The 6000-nt window shown below is 33.8% G+C and overlaps 1 long non-coding RNA gene across 1 annotated transcript; it reads right to left on the minus strand.

Moving 5' to 3' along the window:
- Positions 1-1131: 1131 nt before the first annotated feature.
- LOC127121086 (uncharacterized) lies at positions 1132-4888 on the minus strand. Its single transcript, XR_007803307.1, has 4 exons — positions 4552-4888; positions 4252-4464; positions 3201-3279; positions 1132-2955 (listed from the first exon to the last, which is right to left on the minus strand). It is a non-coding gene; the product is annotated as an uncharacterized LOC127121086 (long non-coding RNA).
- Between the last annotated feature and the right edge of the window lie 1112 nt (positions 4889-6000).

The following is a 6000-nucleotide window of genomic DNA, read 5'->3' on the forward strand; positions in this document are numbered from 1 at the left end:
ATTCTACAACCTTAATCCCTAGAAATCTTTGGGTTTCTAACTAGAACCCACCTCAAGAAATAGAAGAGGAGAAGTTGTTAAGGATGAGATGATGATATGAAGATGATGGTAATGATTCCAAGCTCTTGATTTCTCTAAACTTTCCTTCTTTTCCTTCTCTTGAGCTTCTTCTTCTCTTCTAGTCACTTGTCTGATGCAAAGAGAAAAGAAATGGCATATGGGTAGGTGGTAAGAGATATAAATATGTGGCCACCATTTACCATAAGTAACATGTGGTTAGAAAAAGGTTATAGGTAGTAACAAATATCTCAAGTGGAACTATACTTGTAATATTTGTTCTTCCAGAGCTATTGACCCATTATTAGTGTTTCCAAAATGTCTCAATTAATATTAATTAAGTCAATCTGAATTCACTATTTACCCTATTTATCCTAACTGATAACTTTTAGAGCATATAGGAACTCAATTGATCTCAATTAATAGGAATTTCAGTATTTAAAGAAATGCGAGGTATTACATCCTCCCCCCTTTAATAAAAATTCGTCCTCGAATTCAAATATTACCTGGAAGAGATGAGGGTAAGCTTCTCGCATTCCTGACTCCCACTCCCAAGTAGAATCTTACAGATGTGATTCACCCCACTGAACCTTAACAAGAGGGATCTCCTTATTCCTCAATACCTTAACTTCTCGTCCTGCAATACGACTTGATAGAGGTTTGAAAGTTAGGTCTGCTTCTACTTCTATTGAATCTAGAAGAATAGGCTGAAGAGAATCTGGAATGAGCTTTCTAAGTTGAGATACGTGAAAAACGTCATGCATTTCTGATAGAGAATGTGGTAAGCCAAATTTGTAAGCTACTTCTCCAATCCTCTATATAATCTGGTATGGCCCTACGTATCTCGAACTTAGCTTCCATGACTTAAATGGTCCCTTCAGTCTCAACCTCGGAGTCACCTTCAAGAATACATGATCACCTTCATCAAATACCAATCGTTTTCTTCTGTGATCTGCATAGCTCTTTTGGCGATCTTGTGCTTTCTTCATATTATCACGGACCATCCTTATCTTTTTTGTAGTCTCTTGAATAATCTCTGGTTCTAAGATTATTTCTTCACCAACTTCCGTCCAACATAGAGGTGTTCTACATTTCCGTCCATACAAGGCTTCATAAGGAGTCATCCCTACACTTGCATGATAACTATTGTTATATGCGACGTCAATCAATGGTAAGAGCTCCTTCCAATTCTATCCACTTTCAAGTACACAAGCTCTTAACATATCTTTCAGTGTCTGTATCGTCCGTTCAGTCTGACCATCCGTTTGGGGATGATTAGACGTACTCAAACACAACTTCGATCCCATAGCTTGTTGGAATGCCTTCCAAAATCTTGAACTAAACTTTGGGTCTATATTGGACACAATACTAGTTGGAACACCATGCGGTCTCACGATTCCTGAAATGAACAACCATGCAAGATGACTTGTCATGTAAGTAGTCTTCACGGCCAAGAAGTGCGCGGACTTAGTTAACCGATCCACAATCACCCAAATTGAATCATAACCACCTTGGGCACGAGGTAACCCTACTGCAAAATCCATTGAAATACTATCTCATTTCCAAACTGGAATCTCTAAAGGTTGCAATAAATCACCTGGCTTCTGATGGTCGATCTTTACTTGCTAGAATACTATGCATTCCGACACATACTCTGCAATATCCCTCTTCATTCCAGGCCACCGGTAGTCCCTCTTCAAGTTTTGATACATCTTTGAAGAACTTGTATGTATGGTAAATGCCCCCTTGTGGCCCTCCTCTAGAACTTTTCTTTTCAACTCGGCATCATTCAGAACACAAATCCTTTGATTAAATAGAATAAGTCCATCCGGTGACCGAGCAAAACCTGGTTGAGTCGACATCTCTTGCAACTGCCCATCTATCATTTGTCCTTGTCGGGTTTATTCCCTTAGGTTAGAAGTAACATTCAAATTTCCCATTATCACACCATCTTGCGTCCAACTAAACTGAAGATTAAGATCTCGGAACTTTTCCAATAATTCGTATTCTTACATCATCAACTCAGCTTTATGCATCTCTTTCCGACTTAAGGCATCTGCAACCTTATTCACTTTCACCGGGTGATACTTAAGCTCAAAATCAAAGTCCTTCAAATACTCCATCCATCTCCTCTGTCTCATATTTAACTCTTTCTGGTCAAATAAGTATTTCAAACTCTTGTGATCGCTGAACATCTCAAAACACACTCCATACAAGTAATGTCGCCACATCCTAATGTTGCTAGCACCAGACGTTTCTCTTGCATCTATTGGTAAATCAGACTCACTTGCATCCATTGGTGAATTAGGTTCCGTTACATTCTTTGATAAATCTGACTCACCTGCGACATTGGCTGGCTGAAAAAAACTTGGTTAAAATATTTTAAATTGCAACTAATTTTCTTTGCAAATGCATAATAGATATATAAATATACTCCCAAATTACAACTACTTCAATGTAATAAGATACAAAATCTAAAATTATTATTTAGAAAAATTAGTTATTTCAACAAAACATAATAGTTTAGTATTCAACGTAAAGTTTATATAAAATACTCACATTTGATGGACCAAAGACACCAACTAACTCATTAGGGATCCTTCCTTCTTTCATTATTATATAAGCTTTAAATGCTCCTGTGATATTCTTAAGACAAGATTCCAAATGTGTGTACTTCTCTTGCCAAAATTTAGATGGTGATGTAGAAATACCATATGAAGTACCTGAGTCTGAAAGTCGAAATCTGGTATTTCTAAATGTATAACTAGGTGTTGCTCCCATACCTAAACATCGCACTCTTCCAGGATGCTCAGGCCCCAAAATTTTAGCAATAACATCATTAGGAGAAACTATAGATTCATCATTAGTGCTTTGAGTCAAACCCACTTCAATTTATTCCTACAGACGTACAAAACTATCAACCCAACAACACAACAATAATAACACAATAAGTAGTGTACTATTCAAATATGTTAGTAATTTGATGTTTAACAAAACAAACTCATAAGAGTAAATTGAAATCTTGAAAAAATAATTATAAAATTAAACTTACCACTAAAGTTTTTGCTGCAAACCATAAAAGTATTATGATTAATAAGATGTATATCTTTATAGTAAAATCTGAGGTTAATTAATATAATTACCATTTCATGTCTTTTTCGTGAGAGTGGTTTAGAACCACCGGTATGAGGAACCATTTGCTTACTACGTATTTCCTTATTTCTGCGACAAGTCTCATATGAACAAACATACATGAGTTTACGAATTAATCAAATAACTTTATATAAAAACACCACATGCAAGACCAAATAGAGAATTACTAAAGATAAGAATGGATCAACAAAAATTGAGTCAAATTGATATATTCTTTCAAAATAAGCAATAAACAAGAGCATTTAAATAAAGCATAAATATGGTCTTTCAAAAAAGGTTAACAACATCATAGTGATTAGAAGTAGAAAATTAAAAAGTTAAAATAGTGAGTGAATATTTTGATCCAATTGCTTCGATATCGCCAAAAATTAGTAATCACTCAATATTAAGCCACTTATATATATATATATATATATATATATATATATATATATATATATATATTTCCAATGTATATACAAAAAAAATTATGACTTCAGTTTCTTATACAAATAACTACCATGTCCTATAAGACCAAGACCTTCAAGATCAAATTAAAGGTTGGTTGCTTCAATAATAAGCAAAAAACAAAAGCTATGTATAATATTTTTCTAGCCATTACAAACAATTTGTAATCATAAATTAAGTTACAAAGTAACACAAATACTACATGGCAAGTTCTATTGGCTTGATCTACTAGAAACTATCAACCATTTCTCTCTATGAGCATTAATATGCATAACACAAATTGATTGTAACAATGTCATATATACTAAACTATGCATTAATATGCATAAATCATCACATAGTTCCCTTTAAACAAAAATGTTATTTGACTTGTAAATTTAGTCACGAATCAAATGCATTTATTGTTTCAAAAATTGAATTTCAATTTTGTATAAACCATTCACGTTTGAGTTTATACGTATTTGGTTCTTACTATAGGAAATGTGATCTAGTTTGGCTGCATATGCTATATACTATTGCATATTATTTTCTTCTAATTTATGCTAATGCAAAACAGACTTGTATTCTCTTATATTCATAGGTTCGACAATTTACCTTCGTAGATGGTTTTAGATGATAGTTGACAAATAAAGCCCATTGAGTTTTATCTACACCGAGTGGTACATTAGATACAATTTCATCTCTTGCTAAGGCTGGATTATAGAATTCATCCCATAATCTTTGCCTATGGGAAGCCCACTTTTTCCCAATGCTGAGCCGACAATATCGCTCTGCAAGAGCTTCAGTAGTCCTAAAACAAAATTGAGGCTTTAAAAAAAGACAGAGTTAGATTTTGTGCATTAAAATGAACAAACTAAATATAAATGTAAAGTTATATATACACAACTTTTATACCTTTATGTCTGTTTTAGAGCAATCTTCAAAATAACATTTTGGCATGCCTGATGGTGGTGGTCCAAACCATCTATCAAAACTTATTGGAAACAAGTTACCATCAATTTCTAATATTCCACAATATCCAGCAAGCAAGCCTTGTGCTTCGCCATATGCAGCACCTTGGTCATCAAAGTGCACAATTACACGTTCTCCAGTAGATAAGTTATTTACTTGATCTTTTGTGGTTTTAATCTTCTTAATAACTCCTCATAAATCTTTAATAATAAAATAATTCATTTAACCAAAAATATATTTAAAAAGGGTTATGTAAAATGCAAGAAAATATGATGCATACCTATTGATTCAACACTCCAATATTGTGTGGACTCCCGTCCAACACATTGCCTTGATTCTTGAGATTGTTGTGGAACTTCAAGAGTTGGCGATAAAACGGTAGGTGTAGTATATGTTGGATTATGTGTTGGAGCTCGAGTTTGAGTTGGATCTTGAATATGATGTGAAGAATGAGTTAGAACTTGAGTTTGAAGTCTAGAATGAAGTTGGGTTTGAGTTGGAGGATGACTTGGGATATGTGTTGGACATTGGGCCGGAGGTGAAGGCCGTAAAGAAGGAGCTTGATATTGAGCTGGAGATTGAGTTTTAAGTGTGACATGAGGTTGAGCTTGAGGTGGATGATGAGTTGTACCTACTATTTGAGGTGGTGACTTGAGTGGATTTGAAAACCGCTTAACCTTTACCATGGCTGCATGTTTATAATAAATAAAGTTTGTTAAATATAATTAAGTTAATTGAAACTCAAATCAAATAAAGATAAATCTATGATTGTATACTACACTTCTAAGTATAAAAAGGTGAAATGTAAGAAAGTAAATATTCAACATAATGACTAAAACTTCAACAAATTTAAAGTATTACCTTTACTTAAATAGAGTAATAATAATACTTTTATATTCAAACATGTGTATCTTTTTCCAAGTCAACAACCATATTTCATTCAACTGAATTATTACTTAAATGGTTTGTTGCCAATTGATCATACTCATCATGAATGTTACCAAGCTGGTCAAGGTGTTTCTCTTCGTATGGCTCATTTTCATAAACTTCCTCTTCTATTTTGTCTCCCATTTCATACAAATATCTTGTCTTTAAATGCACGGCAACACTCCATCCTATATTAACCAAATCATCAACATAATATGTCATTTGTGCTTGAGATGCCTCAATGTATGGATCATGTTCTTCCCGATCACCATTATGAATCAATCTCTTAAAATTTACACAATTAAAATTCCATCTATCCTTTTTGTACCCTCTATCACGTGTAGTGTCAACCCATTTGCATTTAAAAAGAATAACTTTGAATCGACCATAGTAGTTAATCTCAATGATATCTTCCAACTTCCCATAATAAGGTAAGTCTGCTTGTCTCATGTTTCCGTCAACACT

This window comes from Lathyrus oleraceus, chromosome 2 (genome assembly GCF_024323335.1).
Source record: "Lathyrus oleraceus cultivar Zhongwan6 chromosome 2, CAAS_Psat_ZW6_1.0, whole genome shotgun sequence".
NCBI lineage: Eukaryota > Viridiplantae > Streptophyta > Magnoliopsida > Fabales > Fabaceae > Lathyrus > Lathyrus oleraceus.